A 23,643-nucleotide genomic window follows, 5' to 3' on the forward strand; every position below is an offset into this window, starting at 1 on the left:
AAATCAAAACCAGAAAACACAAGGACAATCATGACTTGTATTTCCATTCATCAACAGGTATACCATTACAAAGACGCATGCTGCATTTTCAAATCTGCTGCAGACATTACAAACAGCATGTAGAATACACATCATCAGCATGTCATGTAGTATTAATGGCTCAGAAAGAGGACATACAGACAATGACAGGAGGTAATGCCTGACAGACAATTAGTCAGGGCACAAAGTATATCATGAAGAAGTACTTCCTGCTGCAATGAGGTGTGATTGTGAGATTTGATAAAGCATGTGACACATCTGTTCACCATACTCATGTTAATCCTTTTGGGTTATAGTACTGCACCACCTGTCATATGATACAACATTCCTTGCTAATACTATTATTAATGAGGACAAGTGACTAGACAACAGCAACACCTTTGTAATCTCTCCTCTCATGAACTACAGGTAAGATATGGAACACTTATCACATACATCAGCATATGCATTTCATGTACAACATATTGCTCTTCTATAGTTATTCCATACCCATAATATAAATATCTCCAAGCTGCATTCAAACCCCGCATTAGCTGTCTTGTTTCTTTAAAATCATTACATTTACACTATGTACTACAGTGATACTTATGTGAGATATAGAATTGCTTCACTTCCTGCTGTTCAGAGTGCTTGATCAAAGCACACCTCTGCAACTCTAAAATGTACAAATGATAGCATTCCAAATTATATTTCTCAAGTTTGAACCTTAGGCAGTGGACTCTCATTCACTTCCACCAAAATGCTACCAGTCCAAAGTGCACATTGCCAAAACATGGACAACTGATGAACCAAATAAAAAAGAAAAATGTCAATGTTAGCAAAAATCAGGCAATAGTAATGAAAATGCAGGAGTGTGAAGTTTTCTTACTCTGTGACTCTTACTATCTCATTATATGCTCAAGAAGTATGCATTAACTCTGTCAAACAACACACTATGTGGATTTGAACTGTCAATTCAGTGCAGTAACAACACACACTCCATTGTGTTTCTTATCCCAATTTGCCACCAACCCAGGCATAGGGAAGGAATCAGAAAATGTACATACAGATCTGGCTCAGAAGACCATCAAATTACAAGTCCACCAGAAGAAAAGTCAGAAAATGTTCTTTTCTCATTTGCTCTAACAAGTGTAAATGGTTGTTATATTGACAACATATGTAGGCTAGTATTAGCCCACACCATATTAATGTAAGGTTGGCAATGCTGCCAGCTACTTTTTATTTTTATTTTCTGAGCATCTTCCCCTACTACCAGCTTAACTAACAGAAATACAATGTCATAGGCATTTGTTTGCATCTTTGGTTCAAGGTATAATAATAGCTGATCAGCATCAGAGAACAATTTTTAACCAGAGGATGGAGAGTGTGCTATTACTAAAAGAATGTTAATGTTGTTAAAGTTGTTTTCATAGCTCTCAAGGTGCTTCCACACTTCTTCTTAAGCCTAGGCTGCATGATGCACACAATTCAGACAAAAGATAGTCTTCAATATTGCTGGCTGCTGTAGTCAGAATAATCATTAAAACCTGCAAGCCATTAACAGCTAACAACTGTCATGGTTCCTCCCTGCAGCTATAAGGTGTGGACATGCAATCATGTAGCTGCATATATGATGTTTATCTCCCCTACATGAAACAAGAATTTTAGTATTTAGGAATGCTAATGATGTACTACCTCATTTGCATCTTCACGGTGCTCAGAGGGCTGAATCTACACTATGTATAGGTACTGGTGTAGCTATGGAAGAGAAAGGAGGGGATGCTGAATTGATTCAGACACACCATTACTGGTATTTACTTAGAGGAGATTTTTCTACAAATTACTGCATTTTTTCATAAGACATGTAAATCCTCATCATAAAATGTTTATATTTTCATATTTGGAATGTATTTCAATATGTGATAGATTGTTTTTAATCTGAATGCAATTTTTTCATTCTCTTTTAGCACGGTGCAGTTATGTCAGTTCTTGCTCTGCTTTCCAAGTTTTCTAATTTATTGTAGAATTACATAACAGTTTTGCTTTACCACTTGCTCTTGGAATTTCATCGGTTACTGCAGACAAGTGTATTGTGTTTATTAGCAACTTCAAAGGTTGTGCATATGTAGCTAACAGAGGTGTCTCACAGCTACCTCCAGAAGAGTGAAGAGGCCAAGGAAATTTGCTTGTAACTTCTACTTTGAATTTGTGCCTATTTATTGATAATACTGCCATCCAATAGTCAGTTAAATAACTGCTGTCCTCATTATAGAAATGTTAACAGAATGGATGTAATGTTAATGTATTACAGCTTTTCTTTTTTTCAGGAGGTGGCTTCCTTGTCATGTGTGTATTCCTACATGAGCATTGTGAGTTCAATTGTTTTGTGTTGACAATGAGTGCACAGATTTTATTTTAGAAAAAAAACATTTCTCTATGTGCTACAAATCTGTTTTTTTTTTCTATTTCATGTCATACAGTATTATGGCACCCAGACCATCTGTTCCACCCAAGCCACCATTCAATGATAAAGAGAACAAGGTCATCATATGATTATTTCATATTTTTGATATTTCATATTTGTACCATGTTTATTTTTTCATCAATGTTTTTATTCAATTATTTGTTAACTTTACTCAATTGTACAAAGTGTGTATTGTTTTTGTTTTTTGTTTTTATCCTAATTTTTGCAATCATTGCTTGGGAGTTTTTCTCCCCAGGTCTTTGCTGAAAATGGGCTTCTTGCCCAATTGGACATTATCTGGTTAACAAATGTAAAATAAAATACAGTCAAATCATTGATGCCTTGCTCTGCCATGGATCTTTCCTGCTTGAGAGATGCAGAGATGGTTGCTGACATAAACACAGTAGGGATGCGATGTTGGAAATGTATTAGATGTTAAGGCGGCTGGCATAATGGTTAGAATGTTTATCTTACAGACACAAGTTGCTGGCTTATAATTGCCCAAAATAGCAGTTAGATTAGTAGTAATCTATGAACCTATTAATCTGAATGGTAGTTACTTCTGAATGCTGCAGCTGATAGAAGTTTGAACAATCATTTGAATTTTAAATGTCTGTTAAAAAGACAAACTGAAAATACTTCAGTAATGTTTTATAGTTTTAATGGATTTGTAATACAATTTTTTGCTGTAGTATATTACTGTGATTGGTTTATTTCTGTCATGTGACTTTTAGAGACATATTTAAATGGTGTGCATATTTGTTTGTTTTGAGTCCTATGAAGTTACTTGTTGAAAGCTCTTACTCAATAAATTTTATTTTGTGTTTGTGGTCATATATTACTGGTGTTTATTTTTTTTACAAATTTGATATTAGCTTATTGGTTCTCTGAATAACTAACTCATGTTGGTACCGCATTTGCAGTCATGGTTGAAGTGCTAAATCAATTAGTGTGAGTATACCTTTCAATTTCTTACTGCTAGAATTCTGGACAACAGCAAAAATAATGGAGGTAAAAGCCCAAAATCAGCAAAATATTGTTTTTACAACCTTTGAAATTTGTTATATGATTCCAACTTATGTAAGAGCTGTTTTTGTTTGTTTATTTAGCTGTAAAAATTAAAATCAAAAATGTAATTACATCTAACTGTGTAATCATTGTAAATATAAAGAAGACTATAGTGTGTACATTAATACATTTCAACAGTTTTTCTATGGTAATGGGGGAGATAAGGTGAAGTAAGGGAATACTAATAACTGTGAGGACATGGTTCATTATCTTGCAAAGAACCACATTTGAACAAGATCTGGCACTCTATGGACCAATTATTCAAGCTTTTGGTATAAAGGGACTTGCTTTGATCCTCTAACACCCCCCTTATCCCACGCATCCTGCCCACTAATGCTATCACTTCTAATCTTAAACATATAGGAGCACTAGTAGGTTTCAACTCCTAACAAAAATATGCATAAGATATTATGCAATCTCTCAATCATTTCATTTTAGGAGCTATACTTATTTTTTTTTTGACAAAACACAACTTTGATATCTTGCTTATTGCTATCACTAGTAATATCCATGTCCTACATAGCAAGTTACACTTAAAAGTTTATTTTTGTTTATTACCTGCATTAAAATGGATAACTTAAGCCACAAAAAACTAACGGGTTCTCATTACAGCAAGAGCAGCCTTACCTCTGGCGTTTCCTCTGTCCGTCAAATTTTTAACTTAGTGCATCACACCTCATTGACAAAACTGTAACAGTGAGAACCATAATTACCTTCTTAGATCACAGTTTCAGGTACCTTTAAATTTTGGAAGCCAATCACCAATTCTGTTTATAGGGAACATCGTGACCCAAATTACCATTGCTCTAAACTCATACTTGTTGAACACACAGTACCTAACTTTGAATGTCTCTGTTTCACAGGTAGTAGTTATTTAAAACACTAGTTCTGATAAACAACAACAGTGATATTGATGACTATAATTACTTGATCTACTTTTTATAACTTCCCTGGAAGACAAATATCACTTGTACATTACTTTCATACACAGTCAGGAAATGTAATATATTCTCCTGCAATAGTCTGTCTAAAACTGGAACTAAGGTTTTGAGTTATATGGTATTTATTATGTTTCAGCTATGTATACATTTGTACTGGTATGCACCTTTACATGAGTTGGAAATAAAAAAATGTCCATGGATTAGCCTATTCACCAGGGCAAGCAAGAAGCAAACCAACAATCAAGCAAACAACCAGCCAACCAAACAAAATAAATACATCAAACAATAGTGAGAAAATCAACCAATTATTTCAGAACATAATCAAGATATTATTAGTAATATCAAAAATACACAAATGAGGCAAGCCATCCAGAAGAGGAACAATATAACAAACAGTCCAGAAATTAGAATGAAACAGTCTTTATTCACTGCTTTTGTCTAACACAGTATTAGACTTCATCATAAATAATAAAAAAACACACCATAATTTCATGATACTTTACAACCAATAAAAAAACTCTTTCCACTTAATAAAATGCATAATTAACCAACAACCATTACTTCCTGTATTTCAAAAAACACAATGTTAATTGCTTAATTTAGCTCTGAATGGCAATCTGTCTTTAACCTTCTCCCTTTGTTCGAGTTTATTTTTGAAACCACCTCCCCATAAGTCTTCCTGTATATCATCTAAAACATAAAATAAAAACTTTTTAAATCCAATGTGCACTAGGGAATGCTTACAAATTTTTTTTATTATTATAAAAGGATCCACTGACAAAAGTAACAATTTGGTAGAAGAGCTAAAACAGTTTGGATTTCTTGGATTTTTCTATTGGTGATTCTGGTACCACTGTTAATTTTTTAGACATACCACAGGGTTTAATAAACTCTGTGTAGGTGCCATGTAGTTCCTACATGGAATGTATCCATGTACATGGTCATGGTCCTCCCTCGGTGGCATGCCATGCATATTAATGATGGCTTGCTGCCGAGGGAGACCATAGGTACAGGGATATTGAATCAGTGTAGGGAGATATGTAGAAGCTACTCCTGGTTGTGGATGCCTGGTCAGATGTTAAGTACAGGGTGAGGCTCCCAGTAATGCACTCCGCCACTGTTGAAATGCTATGAATTCTGCGAAATATGTAATATTTAAGGGTTTTTTTATTTTAGTTTTCTGCAAGTTTGTGTGGTGCAGCAATGCCAAGCTGCACTTGCATATAGACAGCTGACACCTGCTACACATCTACACATCTAAAAGTAGAAACTGGATGTAATCAATTATCATAACAAATTTTTTAAAATTTCCTTTTTGTTTGCTTTTTTTTTTTTATAGAATTGCTGTTTGCGTGGCACAGCATGGAGTGCCATGGAGCCAAACACCACTTATACATACATAGCTGATACTTTTCAGACATCTAAACATAGAAACCAGATGTAATTAATTATTTATTTACAGGTTTGTTTTTTATGCTTGTTTGCGCGGTGTGGCTCAGTGCTCAGCAACGCTAACAGGTAGCTCACTAGTATATGAGAAGTAGAGTAGTCTTTATAATATCCAAGTAGCTCAATGGGTAGAGTTGTGGCTTTATGTGCATCCTAGGTTCAAGTCTATAGCAGGCAGATCATGTCTGTAACTTAATGTGCTATTTTTGTATAATTTAATAACAAACATGTAAAATATGGCACTGCTGCAATCTGCTGAGCTCTGCTCAACCATGATAAGCACTGCATAAACATGTAATGGCTGCTAATGTTTGTGAGGTGGTAAGCTTTGCTAAAACCACAATTGTGTGAGTTTTTGCTTTGCTTAGCTGGTTTGCAAGATGCTAAGTGATGTGGCACTTTTTTGAATGTTGCTCAGTAATGAGTAAGGGCATTAAAACAACCTATATTAAGAGCAATAGGTGGGTATTCTGCACCATTCATTGGAGTTCAATCCACCGTTGATTTGGCAGGCAGTGCTGGTGAAGGTGCACATTTTTGGGCACAGTAGTGGGGTATTCAGGGGTCCAGGGTCATGGTTGGGCTCCTGATAAAAAAACATGAACCCAGACTGATGCAGGTTGGTTTCCAATGCTCAGAGTGTAAGGTGGAGGCCTGGGACTGGTTGGCCAGGGAACTCATCAGTGTTACTGGTATCCCCTGCACAGGGGAATGGTGTCATCACCACCATGATGACCTGAAAAAGATAAAGAGGGGAACCTTGGACTCCTTGATCCAAGAAGCAAGACATGGGAATGTCCCAAAAGCATGTAAGTATGTTTTTCACTGACTTACTAAAATGCAAGCTGAACGACTGCAAAATTGGTATGCATAATGGTGTGCTTCTTCCCAAACAGCTGTAGCTGAGAGGGCTTGCAATGTTGTGTGCCATGTTGGGTGCCTGGCCAGGTTGCACTGTGAGGGTGTTGAGTATGGATGTATTATGCTAACTGTAGTGCAATAGGCAAGAAATAATAAAGTATTTACTGCAATAAAGTATACACAAGAAAATCTGTAGTGCAATAAATGGGCAATTAGAACTGTAGTGCAATAAATAACAATAACAACTGTTGTTCAATAAAAACAATAAACAATACTAATAACATTAAGTAAAATGATATACAGCAGGATTGTGTTGTCATAACCATTACAGTAGAGTTGCATGCATTGATTCTATATGGTAAGGTTGCTGCAGCCAAGTATAACACTGTGATAGCTGTATAATGCAAATCTAATGGTCAGCAAACTGTATTGCTTAATGTAGTACTGTCCAAGCTCCTCTCCAGGCTAGTATCGGTCACATAATGATCTCTGTTCCTCAGACATCAGGTAATAAAGGTATATGGTGAGGTAGCCCACTCCATGGGCAGATATTGTGTGTGACCTTCACAGATATTTCAAACCAATGACAATAAAAAGGGTTGACCAACATTGTTCATTTTAAAATAAAGCTGTATTAATATATATAGTATGGTTGTATTCCATGCATATGTGTTCTACTGTCACTCCAGTCTATTGTAACACTGTAATAGTACTAGAATGCCAGAAGAATGTCCTGTAATTTGTATTGCTCAATTCAGAGTATGGTTCCAGGTTATCTCCATGCCAGCATCAGTCACTTAGTAGGCAGCAGTGACTCAGTAGCTTACTCTATTAAATGCCTTGTACACAGTGCATACACAGTCTTGGGTTCAAATCCAATAGTATGTAGCACTAAATTTTCATTATTAGGCACGTGATGCTCACATTTTCTCTCTCCCCGGGAACAAAAGGTATATGGGTGAGGTGGTCCATATTATGAACAGATATTGTGTTAGGATTTCACAGAATGTTAAAATCAATACCAAGTAAGTGTTCATCAGCATTGTTGATTCATAAATAAATCTGTGTAATCCCAGTATGGCTGTATCCCTTGCATGTCTGTACTAACTTGCTGAAGTCAATTATTACATTATTTGCAGATGTCCCTTGCAGTCACAGCTATTGGGTTCTACTACCATGACTGCCAAATAAGGCATGATGGCTGTCCAGTTTACTTACTGTACACAAACATGCCTCTCAAGTGTCATGATTTCTTGTAGTGTAATTAAAACTGACTAATCCATCTGTCACAAGATTATCAGATAAATGATTAGCTGGAATGCAATGTATTACCAAATCCATATACAGAACACATTGGTAGTTATATAAGCCCACATTATGCAAAACTGTTCTGTGTAAATGTGTACCTGCATTTGTTAGTGCTTGGGCCTTATTGTCCCATGCTATCAGCTTGAGAGGTATGCATGCACTACAACAGCTATAGGAGAATTGTAGTCACTGTAACCACAGCTGACCTACATACCTATAGAAGTATGTATTACCTGTGTTTTCAAGGATATCATCTGCAATGTCACTAATGGAATATCTCTCTCTCTCTCTCGCTCTCTCCACCCCTTATCTTAATTTATTCATTATTGTTATGTACTATTATGATTTCATATTAACATAATTTGTTAAACTAGCTATATTTTGGAAAATGTGACTGATTTTTGTTATGTTTAATTATGATTCAATATTAACATATTTTGTTAAAATAACTGTTTTGTTGGCCTTATGGTTTATTTCTTATTGTCATGCTGTTACCATACTGACTGTTAAGTTACTTAATGCTGTGTTGCACATAATATACATTAATATGTATTTGGATTAATAAATATGATGTTCCATTATGTTAATACTAGCAATGGTTTGGTTATTACTAACTGTAACTTATTGCTATACCTCATTTAACACAGCATGTCAAAGCAGGCTGGTTCCGGCTGATCCCCCCCTACCCTGCCTCAACCGGCCGTGGCACCAGGTCCAAGCACACCTGGGACCCAGACCGGTGGTGCCCCCTCTGCTGCTCCTACACTACCTGCAGCATTGGGTAGTACCACTGCATGGGATGAGGATGGGCCTGCCTCTGCGATCAGTGGTGGAGGGGGGTTGTCACCTGGGCTAAGCTGCCAGTCTTGGTGCACAGGATAGTCCATGATTGCTATGACCACTACCTGCACCAGATTGAGGATATGCTGGCCAACCTGGTGGGGCAGCCTTGCCCTGGTGCCCAGCGTCCAGCACAGCCATGCTCAGGGCTGTTGTGGAACAGTGCTGACAATCCCATGGGTGGGGACTTGAGTCATGCTGCTGCCATATGGAGACACATGGGACTTGCATTCCACAACACGCTCCCTATCCAATGTGTTCACCTCCCAATGTGTCACACACTGCCCTTGTCTGCTGTCTTGTCTGTTTTGTCTGTTTGAAAATGCATCCTCACCTACTCAGCTTACTTCCCCCACATGTACCCATGTCCCTTCCCCCACATTCCACTCTCACCTTAAAAAAAAAATGGGCACCTGTCCCAAAAAAAAATAGTGTCCCATACATAGCTGTCCATTTTGACCACTTGTCCAGTGGACACAGTCCAAATGGCTTCAAAATACAGTTATGTTGTCCTCACCCCTCTTTCTGGGGTAGAGAGTTCAAAGTCATGTACAAATTATGTCAAAGTACACAGCTGTTGCTGTACAAGAAATGAATAGCTATAGTTCTTTCCTACAGCATTCCTGCATATCCCTACCTGCCTTTTATTGTTTTCCCCTTGCTTGCCCCAGTTTCACCACTTTTTTTTCTTTTCTTTTTATTATATATATATATATATATATATATATATATATATATATATATATATGTGTGTGTGTGTGTGTGGTGTGTGTGTATATATATATATATATATATATATATATATATATATATATATATATCTTTTTTTTTTGCATGGTGCTGCATGACATGCCATGTCCCACAACTTTGCTCAGCTAAATAGAGTTATAATGACTATATGTGTTTATAACATTGTAAGACACATGTACAAAATAAACAGCTCTGCCATGTTTTGAACTTTAGCCCATTACACCTACAGCAAACTGCATTATCCCACCATGCCACACAACTCTTTATTAAAACAGGTGGTTTAAACAAACATAGTAATTGCCAATTACAGTCATTATGCATGTTTCAGTAGAACTGCGTGCTGTGCTGTGCTGGCATAGGAAAAAAAAAGCAATGGACAAACTGGGAGTATACCTTGGACTCTGGTGCAAGAGTACACCACTAGACAGCCAAAGACATGATTATGGATGTAAGTGAAGCCTGTGATAGCATGTAAATGTGCCCTTTTATCAGCAACATGTAGAAAGACACCTACTAAGGTGGCAAAGTACATGTACAACTGGGACCCTGGCGCAGAAATACATCCATATAAAGCCATGCACATTCTGATGGATGCAGAAAATGCTTGTCACAGCCTGTATGTGTGCACGTATATCTTGCAAATACACCTACTTTAGCAGTGACTCAGTAGCTCAGTCTGTTAAATGCCTTGAATACAGTATATCTTGCCACATGCAGTCCTGGATTCAATTCCAGTGTTGTGTTGCCTTTCAATTACATTACTATGAAGACAGCAATTTATGAATTACTCATGCACTCTTTATCCACACAAAGCATTGCAAATTAAATAAACATTTTTCAGTGCTGGAATTCACAGGCCTGCAGGTAGGGACACACTTCGCACATCTGTATAGTGTAACTGTATGTTGCCTAGTACTCTCTTATTAACACAGTTGCCTAACATACATACCATAAACACATGCCTTAGTTGGAGTGTAAAGGGTACCCTCACCCTGGCTCTGCCTCTACAACAAGGCTGACAAAACTGACACAGGTACACCTATAGCTTGATTTCCTCCCAAGTGTTCACACTCTCTGCCTATGTCTATTACCTGCAGCAGCAGCTGCAGCCTGTGGTACACACAGCTGTATGTAAAGATTTCTGCTACAGACCTACCCTCTGTGAAGATGTAGCCTCCTCACCCCAGTAATGTCCACCTCAACAGGTAAGAAAGAGGCCTTGGTCTACATGAAGGCCTTATATACTGCATGGTGGTTGCATATCATTGGCTAATGATAGTGCAGTTCAGCTGTTTTGGCTACAATTACCATATCAGAGCCACAGATTGGTTTAGAGGCAATTACCTGCAAATGAGAAGCATGTTATAAATGCAAGCAGCTGGCTATGGGGAAACATTTTGTATGAGACTTTCCTCACACAGAGCATACCTTTGCAAAACATTGCTAGACCCACATTTCAACAGAGGAGTACTGCACTCCACCAGGTATGTAACAGCTTTTTGTGTATAACAGGATGCATATGGGAGGATAGAAGTATGGGAAATAGGGATTATAGCAGTAAGCTTTACTTAGACCTGTGGTAATGACATATCATTGATATCCTGCTATCTTACACTTACAGGGGACGTACAATACATAATGGTTGCATTGTCTTTTGTCATTGTGGCATACTGGTGTAGTTGGACAGTCCCTCTATAGTGGTTGCACTAGCACACTGCTATTTGTCTGGCACTGGTGTTATGACATATTATTGGGTGGTTGACCTTAGGGGACACACCACAGTGGACCAAAGTGTTGGGTGTATGATCATAAAATGGAATCTCTCACGGCACACAGGGAAATACCTCAGTATTGATACTATCTTGGCTGTTTACACACATGTAGCATGTTATCACACTGTGAGGTATGACATGCGAGCAAGTAGTGGATAGTGCCAGCCATTTTGTTCATGCTGTATCTGTACATAGTGGACGTCCACATATCTGATCTTGTAATTTGTTTCCCTTTTGTTGTCTTGCAGGAATAATGTGCTGTAGATGCCATGCCCCTTTCTCAAAAGCAGAGAATGAACTAATACTTTAAGGACTATGACAGGATCATCAGTTCTTGCTATCCAGGAGAGGTATAGAAAGGAACAGCAGGCTGCATTGAGGGCAGACTTTGTCTCGGATGTGAATGCCACTGCCCACCAGGACAGGATATATGATCAGGTTCGGCAATGCATAACAGAAATGGTGAATGCTGCCATGATCGATGGCAGCTGATGTAGTCAGGGTTTGTGCCATCACCAGTGGAGGGCTTGCAGCTGAACAACCACTCTCAGCCACTGAGGAATTCCTGGTGCACCTAGGGACAGATGACAGCTCTGCAGCATCCATCACATCATACATCGTGGAGGTAGGTGCCATGGGTTCAGGCGCCTAGGCATTGAGACATTTCCCTGTGGTACATTTCACTGGGGACACATGCCTGAAGTAACATTCAGCTGTAGAGAAATATGGCTGTTTGCAAATTCCCTGTGGGCAAACAGAAGCATATGCTGCCATGCCCACAACTTCAGTAATCAAATGCACAGGGGGAAACAATGTCCATTGTCCCCATGGGAACATGAGACAGTAGGCAATATGGCAGGCATCAGCAGCAGGCTGGCCAGAGGGCATGTCAGTGGCAGTAGAGATGCAGTGCACAATGGGCAGTGCCTTTATAATTGGAGTGTGTGGCCACTACCCCCGTCACAGTGTCTAGAGAACATTACCTAAAACACATACTTGAACATAAATGTGACTACAGTATCCTGCATCATTTCCTCCATGCTGTAGCACACTTCTACATGTTGTAGTTACATAAGTATGTACTGTACATTGAGCACAACACTCATTACTTCTTCTGCCACCATTCATTTGGTTATTAAAGCTGTGAGCATGGCAGGGTGTACTTCTCTTTGCCCACAGGGAATTTGCAAACAGCCATATTTCTCTGCAGCTGAATGTCACTTCAACCATGTGTCCCCAGTCAAATGTACAACAGGGAAATGTCTCGCTGGCTAGGCACCTGAACCCAGGTGCCACAGTATCCACAGCAGAAGAACATGCAGGTAAGCTTACTGTGATCACCATTGTAATACTGTAGCAGTCATTCTGTCAGGCTATACATACCTTTATGTGGGTGTCAGGTCTATGTACTTTGGGGGGAGTTTAAGCTCATAAACTAAAAGGCAGAAAATGCCTAAAAGTAACTGATAAACTTGTAAATAGGCACCAGATACCAGCTGCTCACAAACCAGAATCTTTATTTTAAATACAGGAATGAAACCAACACATATACATTTGAATGTTTTGTCAAATATGTGGTTTAAATCTGATATCTTAGCAAATTTATTCCATTCATTTTCAATTATTTTTCTCACTAAATCTGCTTCACCATCATACGTAATAGTGAGTGCTGAATAATATGCATCATTACTATTACTCACATCCACATTTGTTTTTTCATAAACCAAATTGTTTCTACCAAGTATTGGGGCAAATGTAGTTTTCCTTGTATTGGATACCTCAGTGTATATTTCCTTCAACATTTCACTGGGGTAACCTCTATCTAAAAATTATTTTCTCAAAAACTCACACTGAATTCCAAAATCTTGGTCATCAGAGGTCATCCTACTTGCACGCACCAGTTGACCCTTCATTACCACCCCTTTTTTGATATGGCAGATGGGTATTGGTGTAGTGTAAATATGAATTAGAAAAAGTGTCTTTCCTGACTATTTTAGATTAAAAAATTTGAAATGTTGAAGGAAACTTATACTGAAGTATCCAATACAAGGAAAACTAGGTTTGCCCCAGTACTTGGTAGAAACAATTTGGTTAATGAAAAAACAAATGTGGATGTGAGCAATAGAAATGATGCATACTATTCAGCACTTAGTATTACGTATGATGGTGAAGCAGGTTTAGTGTGGAAAATAATTGAAAATGAATGGAATAAATTTGCTAAGATATCAGATTTAAACCACATATTTGACAATACATTCAAATTTATATGTGTTGGTTTCATTCCTGTATTTAAAATAAAGACTCTGGTTTGTGAACGGCTAGTATCTGGTGCCTATTTGGTAGTTTAAGCTCAGTTGTACACTCATACTCAGAATGTCACAATACATCAAGTAACACAGTAGCTACAGTACAAGTGAGATATATGTACATATTACCTTGTTGTGCAGCAAAATGCAGTGGTACTGACATTACCTCACCCTCACCTTTTTACAGGTCTGTCAGGTGTTGTCCAAGGCCGTGGTCCTGCTCCTGGTAAGCTTGATAATGTTCTGTTACAGAACATAGATATGCTATTAAAGTTAAGGGCCAGAATAATGCCTTATGTAAACTTAATTTCGTGTGTAACCAGAGTAGAATGTTTGTATGTTCCATTTTGGAACATTTACCTATGGTTCTTAGAGTGGGTAATCACAGGAGTGTAGCTGAATAAACAGACACACTTTTGCAGTTATAGTTAAAAGAAAATAAGCCTCCTGGTTTACATGAGGCAATTAATATGTCATGCCTTTTACAAACCAAAAGGTTGATGGTACATACCTTAGACATTGAAATTTTGCATTTGTATATATTTGTTAAGATAGGTGTACTGGGTTTTATGTGTTGGTTTATCAAGTATAGTTTCATACTGAATAACTAAAAGGTGAATTGTACTGGTCAAGTTTCATTTGATTTACCTGATGTGCTTGTTATACAGGCCTTGAGATGAATGCGAATTTTGTTGTGAGGAAGTCTGTTGTGCAGGAAAGTGGAGACGAGAAAATGAGAGACTGGTAATTCAGTTGTGGATCCTCATTATTATGAGTTTTTGTAGAATTCCCATACATAATAGTGAAGGTAGCAATGTACTGCTTTTGCCTTGGTTTTCACAGGTGACCAAGGGGGGGGGGGGTTGGATTCCCTCCTCCACACAATCTGATGTCAGTGTCTCTTTGGACTCTGATGATGATGGTGGCCACAGTGAGGCACAGGTGGGGTTGTCAGGACCTGAATCTGTCCCAGAGGTTGACATCCCTCTTCTTCCCCCATTGTCAATGCACACAGTTAGTATGCCCATACATACCTAGTCCCCAGAGGCCACAGATATTAGATATTCAGAGGGTGGAGACATTGAACAGGAAAGTGTGGCAATTATGGCACCAGTGAGTGTAGACACTGTCCATAACCAGAGGGCTGGTGAGGTGCCACACAGGTGGATTGACAGGGGTGTTTGTAGAGGATTACAGTCTGTCCACCATCTGCTGCAGGTGTCACATCACGGGTTACTTAGTGCATGTTTTGGGCCATCATGGAGGCACAGGCACATTCTGAGTGGAACACCAGACCTATGCTTAGAGTTATGGATGCAGCACAGTCTGACATCCATGACTGCCTCCACCACATTGGGGACACCCTGGATCAGTTTACTGATGCAGTGAACAGATGTAGGGGTGAGACAGTGTTTGTCTTGGACACACAAATTGCCTGTGCTGAAATGTCTGGTTAAAGTTGGGCGTTGGACCCATAGACATAAGTCAGCAACACCATCTGCTTTGAGTCAACGTGGCCATGCACAGCCACACTCCCACAGTGGCAGTACATCCAGCACTACAGAGGGAAGTGTGCTGTCTGCACTATGACATGGTAGGCCATGGGCTCATGGCCCTGGTTGATCCAGTGTGGGACACAGTCCCAGCAGACAGCAGTCAATGTCATGTAATAGCACCGTGTCTGACCTTGGTTATGTTGGTGCCAGTGCAACTCCTGGCAGAGCCAGTTCTAGTCTTCAGGGCTGGAGACAGTGAACTGTCAACTCTACCATGTACAATCCAAAGCTGTCCAACATACACATGTGTAGGGCTAGCACTGAGATTGACTGTGTACATGCACAGACCCATACACCACTGTCACATGGAGGTCACATACAGACACACTCGGCACCTCTCCATGGTCCACCTCACTCACTCCCTTCCTGACTCACACACATGCTGCCAACCATTTGGGCCAGCCTAGGCCTCCAGCACCCCCACACAATACCCTGAGCAAGTGATGATACCTGTGCGACATCCTTGTCATCCTTCTCATCGATGTAGGGAAATGAAGCTATGTGTCTGATGCACAGGGTGACTATATTAATTGACATGTACTTTTATAGTGCAGTATTGATTAGCCATGTCACTTGTAGTGGTCACCAAATATAATGTATGCTGGCATGTGTTATGAGTATGCAACATAGGTTTGTGTACTTTATGTTGTATGATGTTGTACTGGTGGTATTGTTACACAATGACAGGTGTGTCATGGACCTGTGTATGTTTCTATTCCAGGAGTCTGAGGGATTAACCTATGGACACACGGTGGCAATAAAGTGGCATAGGATGGCATGGCAGTACAGCAGAAATATGACTTCAGCAAGGTACAGCAGTATACGTGCATGGCTCCATAGATTTATGTGTGTATAACCATCTAAGAAGGACAATGGTAGCAGTCAGCATACTCATGCATTCATAATTTGTGATAAGGTCTGCTACCCTTGATACCTGTCACCTGTTTTTTCAGAACTTACACATCTTCAGGCTGTGGTTATGGAGTTGACCCATCTACAAATATCCTGTGCCTAGTTCAGACAGTTGGCCGACATCAGTTACAATTGTTGTGCTCTGCCTCCCATTGTGTAACATGCACATGAAGTGTGTCACAGCAAATGTGTGATTTTCATGCATGGGGTGCCTGTTTCAAGTAGGGTGTACTGTCTGTGTTACATAGCAGTCTTTCCAGTATGTAGTATGTATACCACTTTGATGTTGTAGGTGCACAGAACACGTGACACATATGTTACTCCTGTCATGGCAACATGGAGGTACATGGTGGGATATGACACCTCCCCATATAGGAACATACACATCGCTTTCAAAGCATTTGGAGATGGACTACATTTGTACGGTCATGACACAGACTCCATAGGACATGTTATCTACACTGTGTATTGGTGTACCATGGCACCTGTGTGGCTGCAACAGTTGTACAACATGCCTGTTTGGTGACATGGCAAGGTTGCCAGTGCACACAATGTTAGGCGTGCTGGCTGCCACAATCAGTATAGCAGTGACACTCTGAGATTTACATCCAAAAAGTGTTGGTATAGGTGGTACAACAGTGAATGTATCCCCATATCCTAACGAACAGTGACCGTCAAAAGATACAATAATCTGTGTCCATGCCTTCATGTGTAATGGCTCAATCATGTGCAGTGTGCGGACACTACAATATTATGCTAGGGTGGATGATATCCCACAGGACAGTATTGTGCAGTGGCTGGTATGTCATCTGTGTGAGTGGTTCAGACAACAACTGACTATGTCATAGGCCATCCTGGATAACTGTTGAGTCCATGTGGAAGTTAGTGACAGTGGCTGCGACTGCAGAGAGGGAATACCTAGAAGGGGTACGCCATTAATTGTTGATGCGAACCTCACTGGTGAGAGGTGTCAGTTTAGTGTAGGTCTCCCAGTGCTATGCTCCTAGGCTATGACTTTCAGACACATGCATATACACCAAATGACATACCACTCTGTACATAATGTACACAGTATCCAGCATGGCCTGCTGCCCTAATATTCCCATAAACCTTGTCAGGCCAAGGTTGGTGGAGTGAGACTGCTGTCTGACATCCATTGCATAGTGTAGCAGTCATAGGGCTCCACCAGTCACAGTCGGTAGGCATGATCTGGCACTGAGCAACATTAACAGTGTTTGGCCCAGTGTCAGTAAGTGTACAACAGGGTTAGTGCTGGTATCCATGCTAACACCTATCATGACATTTCAGGTGATATGACTCAGAGATCTGGGGACACCGCTTGGCACTACATGCTAGTTGTCCTCTGTGCAAGTAAGTATTGCAGTTACTTCCATCATGTTGCAAGAAAAGAGTCATGCAATATATCTGTACAGAGCACAGACAAACACATTAGGGAAGTGTAATAAGTACACACTGTATTGCCACTGGTGCTGCAGCTCCCTTGTCCAAAGCATGGTCCAGGTCCTTACCTACACTGCCCTGGAGCAGTGCTGTGACATCCCCACATGGGGAACCAACATACAGCATCATGTGTGTAGCAATATGGGTGACCACTACAGCCATCCCAATGTGAGGCCCACCCTGGCAGTATCTGGCCACATGACAGTCTCCTTAGAACTACCAGTATGTACCCCCCCTGCAGACAATACAGACATATATGTCAAGAAAGCTATGTATTACCTTCTGTGAGATGCTTGACATAGCGTGACTGCATCTCCCCCTTCAGATGGGACAGACTTGACTGAAGAGCTCTGCACCCTTGCATTATGTCATTAGCATTACAACTGCATGAACATGGCTGTACAGGACATGAGGGACACAGGCTCATCATGGCTCAGCACATCTGACTGGAGGATAAGAGCCATTAGCAGGCTGTGCAATAACAGATGGACATTGCTGTGTGACAGTTGGAGAAGGGATGCCCCCCCCCAACATGAAGCCACAACCTCCTATGGAAACAACAGCACATAGTGTTGTTGTGATGTTCTGTAGACACAGTAAGTGACACTTGCCACCACTCACATGAAGCAGTACCAGAAAACACAGTGTAGTTGCATGTGTAACCCCAAAGGACAGGCCCAGATAGTCACTGATCACAGACATGATACCACATATGATGGGTCTGTGCTCTAAGTCCCACATGCCTCCAGATGGTGGCAGTGTGACTCAAATCCCCACCCATGGGACTGTTGGCACTGCTCCTTCACTGCCCCAAAGGTGGTTGTGCTGGAGGCTGGGCATCAGGGAGAGGCTGCCACACCAGGTTGATGAGCGTGTTCTCAATCCGGCACAGGCATTGCTCATATCTGCAATGAACAATCCTGTGCACCATGACTGGCAGCTGATCCTGGGTGATAATGTCTTCTCCGCAACTGTTACCAGAGAGAGGATGGGCCCTATTCCCTGAGGTGATACCACCCAACACCATGGGTGGAGCAGGGGCAGCAGCGGGAGCTGCATCAGTCTGAGTCCAAGACATGCCAAGACCATGTGCCACATCCGGCTGAGACAAGATAGGCAGATCAGCCATAACCAGCCTACCCTGAAATACTGTGGTAATTGAGGTGTAGCAGTAAGTAGAGGTTAGTTATGAACAAATGATTGTTAATAATAACAGCATGTCAAAACAGTAGAAATAACCCATTTACATAGCAATGCATATTATGTGTAACAGAACATTAAATAACAGAACAGTCAGTATGTTAACAGCATGCCAGTAACAGTTACAGCATAAGACCAACAAAACAGGTAATTTAACCGTACATGTTAATATGCAACCGCAATAATACATATCAATAATAAAACACATTTCCCAAAATACAGTTAATGTAACAAGTATGTTAATAGTAATCCATAACAATGAATAAGAATAATAGATAAATGAAGATAAGGGGTGGGTGGAGAGAGAAAAACAGTCTATTAGTGACATTGCAGGTTACATGTCTGACAACAATACTACTATCTACTCTACAGGTCAGTGTATCCCTTTATGTGTACAGTAACTACTAGTTTCTTATAGCTTATGTAGCATGTACATTCCTCTCAAGCCATTTGCGTAGGACAGTATGGGCCAAGCAATAACAATGGCAGGTGCAGAAGTATATAGAATACTTGCACATCTGGTGGACCTATATATCTACCAAGGTGTTCTGTGAGCTGAGATGGTAATACTTTGCAATGCAGGTAATCATTTCTGTAGTCATCATGTGGCAGACGGATTATGCAATATTAATTATAGTGCAGGAAATCGTGACACTTGAAAGACGTGTATGTGTACGGTACATATACTAACCAGCTACCATGCCTTGGTCGGTAGGCATTGGGCTAGAACCCAATAGCTGTGACTGTAGGGGACATCTGCATAGAATGTAATAACTGACTGCAGCAGCTTTGAACAGACATTCTATGAATACAGCCATAACAGGATTACACAGCTTTATTTCTAACCCAACATTGCTGATGTATACATTATTGCTATTGATTTGAACAGTCCATGACATCTAAACATACAGTTATCTACTCATACTATGAGCTACCTCACCCATTTGCCTGTATTTCCTGTGGAGAGAAAAGCTGTGAGGATTATGCGACTGCTACTGTAACATTTAGTGCTACATACCACTGGATTTGAACCCCGGTCTGTGTGTGGCAAAATGTACTCCTTACACAGCATTTAAAAGAGTGAGCTACTGAGCCACTGCTGACTACTAAACAACACATATTTGTCTAGAGCTCACCTGGAACCATAGTACAACTTGGTTTTGCTACTACAGGGATATAATAGACTGCAGTGACACTAGAATGCACATGCATGGAATACAAGCATAACACAGATAGTAAGTAAGCATTTATTGTAGTACCAATAATGCTGGTGTACACATTTTATTGTTAGTAGTTTTAAATATCTGTGAAGTCAACAAACAATACCAGCTCATGGAGTGGGCTACCTCACCCATATACCTTTATTACCTGAAGTCTGTGGATAACAGTGCATTATGTGATCAATATTGGCCTACAGACAGCCTTGAACAGCACAATGAATTCAGAAATGCAGTTTGCAGCCATTAGATTTGCATTCTACAGCTATTACAGTATTATGCTTGACTTCAGCAGCCTTACCTTACAGACTCAATGCACACAGCTCTAGTGAATAGTTATGATAAGACAATCTTGATGTACACAATTTTCCTTGCTGTTATTGGTATTGTTTCTTGTTTTTATTGAACTACAGTTGTTATTATTCATTTATTGCAGTACAGCTTTAATCCCACATTTATTGCATTACAGACTTTATTGAATATACTTTATTTCAGTTAATGCTTTACTCTTTCTTGATTATTGCACCGCAGTTAGCATAATATATCCGTACTCAACACACTCCCTGTGCATCCTGGCCAAGCGCCCGGTGTGGGACTCAACATTGTGAAGCCTCTCAGCTGCAGCTGTTGGAAGAGAAGCACATCATTATGCATATCGGTTTTGTAGTCATTCAGCTTGCATTTTGTTAAGATAGCAGAAAACATACTTACATACTTACGGGGCATTTCCTGCCATCACTCCTTGGACCCAGGTGTTCAAGGTTCCCCTCTTTCACCTTTTCAGGTTGTCATGGTGGTAAGGACACTTGCCTACCTGTGTGGGTTATAGCAGTAACACTGGTGAGTTCTCTGGCCAACCGGTCCCAGGTCTCAGCTTTACACTCCAAGCCCTGGAAACCACCCTGCAGCAGCATATCATCATGGTTTTTCATGAGGAGCCCAACCATGACCCTGGACTCCAGAATGCCCCAACACTGCAACTAAAAGTGTGCACCTTCACCAACACCACCAGCTATACCTTCAATTGATCGAGCTCCAATGGATTCTGCTAAATTCCTGCTATTGGGCTTAATATAGGCTGTTTTCCTGCCCTTACACGTCATTGGCAACATTCAAAAAAGCACCACATTGCAAACCAGCTCAGCAGAACTGAGCAGCATGAAAACCTGCAGAAACATAGTTTTATCAAAGCTTAGCAATGCTCACACCAGCCAAGCAGAGCTGAGCAGCTCACAAACATTGGCAGCCGTTACCATATTTATGCGGTGCTTAGCAGGTTTAAGTACAGTTGAGCAGAGCGCAGTGTGGCCATATTTTAAAATTCTGTGCATAATGTGTTTAACAAAAATAAATAGATGTTTTCCCTTCCATGTATTCAAAGTCTGGACCTACTACACACAAATGCATAACTCTATCCAAGCTATGGGGATATCATGAAATCTGGTATACTTTCACATATACCATTAAGCAACCTGTTAGCAGTGCTGAGCACTGCACTGCTCAAACATGCTTAGACATGCTTAAACACACCTGTAAATAATTAACTAATTACATTTCTATTTTTAGATGTCTGGCAGGTGTCGGCTATGTAGGTATGAGCTCTGCTTGGCTCAGCAGAGCTCCACGCCACGCAAACGCCACATTTAAAAATATATATAAATGTCATTATGCTAATTAATTCCATCTAGTTTTCATATTTAGATGTCTGGCAGGTGTCAGCTGTCTGTATGTGAGCACAACTTGGTATTGCTGCACTCCATGCCTCATCAAGCAAACATGCATTTCAGAAAAATAAAAAAAATAAAATAAAACAAACACAGGAAATTATAGAACAGCATGACATTTACACATTCTACAACATTGTTACAGTGGTGTGGACCATTGCAGGGATTCTCCAACTCATCTGCAGCCATGGTTAGCACCACATCTCTCCCTACACTAATTCAATAACCATATTCCTCGACTCTCACTCGGCAACACGCCATCATGAATATTCATGGCGTGCTGCTAAGGGGGAACTGTGGCTGTGAACATGGATATATTCCATGTAGGCTCTACACGGTGCCTTCATGGATTTTATTATATTCCGGGGTGTGTCTAATCAAAATTACAAATTTTTACAAACTGGGTGTCATTGTCAAATCCGCATCTGATAAAGAAGCTTTCTTGTAGGAACTTACACTTATAAATGTCTGTGTATTTAAAACAGGCTTAAATTAAATGCTAAAAATGCAAAATGTTTGCATTTGGCAGACAAACCATCCCCCATGATATAGCTTTGACTATGCCAGCGCCCCCTTCATAATGAAAATGTAGTCAGAGACTTGTGAACATGTGTTAATAATTCTTTCTCCTTTGACCACCAAGTATCAGAATTTGTCATGGCATCCTTCTACTTGGTGCAGCTGATTGCAAGGGGAATTTCATCTAGAACAAAATACATTATTGTCTCCTTGTATTCAGCACTGGTCATTCTATATAATTCTCCCTCTAAGATGTACTTCACTAGACATATCAAACAGGTGGAAACAACCCAGAGCTTCTTAAAAAGAAGATCTTAGGCTTTAAATTCCTAAGTTATCAAAAATGATTAGAAACACTATCCTTCTTTATTATTACTTATAAACCCCTCAGGGGAGACCTGTGCTTTGCCTTTTGAGCATTCAGGGATTAAGTAGTCCAGGATCTTTTGCACTTTCCTAAATCATTCTGCCAAATATCAGAACAAGAGATCTACACCTGTTTCAGCAGATCGCTAAAAGAAGGTGGAAAGATAGATTCAATGTCGAGCATCATCTTCACCTCCAGAATAGACCCCCCCTGCATATAAAGCAGTCTGATACACTATGTTCATTCAAACAGGACATAGATAATCGGACGGGTATTTCTAAATTCATCCCAGGCATGAGAGCCATAACCTTTTTCATGAAGGGAGATACAGTATAAGATGCAAATTATCAGGGTGTAATGGTTGCAAGATTTCGTAGCCTTGAACTTCCTGTTTTTCTTATGATGTAATGACCCCAAAGCTTAAAAGCATCAGTGTCAGGGACATGTCCTAGACAGACCACTTGTAATGTACTAATACGCAGCAAAGTGATACTGCAATTTAAACTGAGAGGACTGCAAGTACAGAGCACATATACATATTTTAACCTTGCCGTACTGTTTTTGGTGAGGTCAATGCAATGGGCATGGTTCATGGGAGTGGGCAAACTCATATCCTAACCAATATTAGCATAGGGAACCTAGTGCTCCTTATATGGCTACACATTCCTGTTCATTGACCAAGTATCTGCCAGTTGCTCTTGGGAATTTCCTACTCAGATACCAAACTGGATGTTCCCCATTATCTAACTCTGAGAAAACAGAGCATCCAGGCCAAAATCTAATGCAGTGGTGCAAATGATAAAAATGCTTAGAAAATCTGGGTGTTCCAGTACAGAATTGTCTTTATCAGCTGGAGGTTGTCTTCTTCCTCTAAGGTACACTTGATCATTCCCATTACTTTTTACTTTTA

This window comes from Protopterus annectens, chromosome 1.part2, assembly GCF_019279795.1.
Source record: "Protopterus annectens isolate FY-2018-M chromosome 1.part2, PAN1.0, whole genome shotgun sequence".
In the NCBI taxonomy this organism is placed as follows: Eukaryota; Metazoa; Chordata; order Ceratodontiformes; family Protopteridae; genus Protopterus; species Protopterus annectens.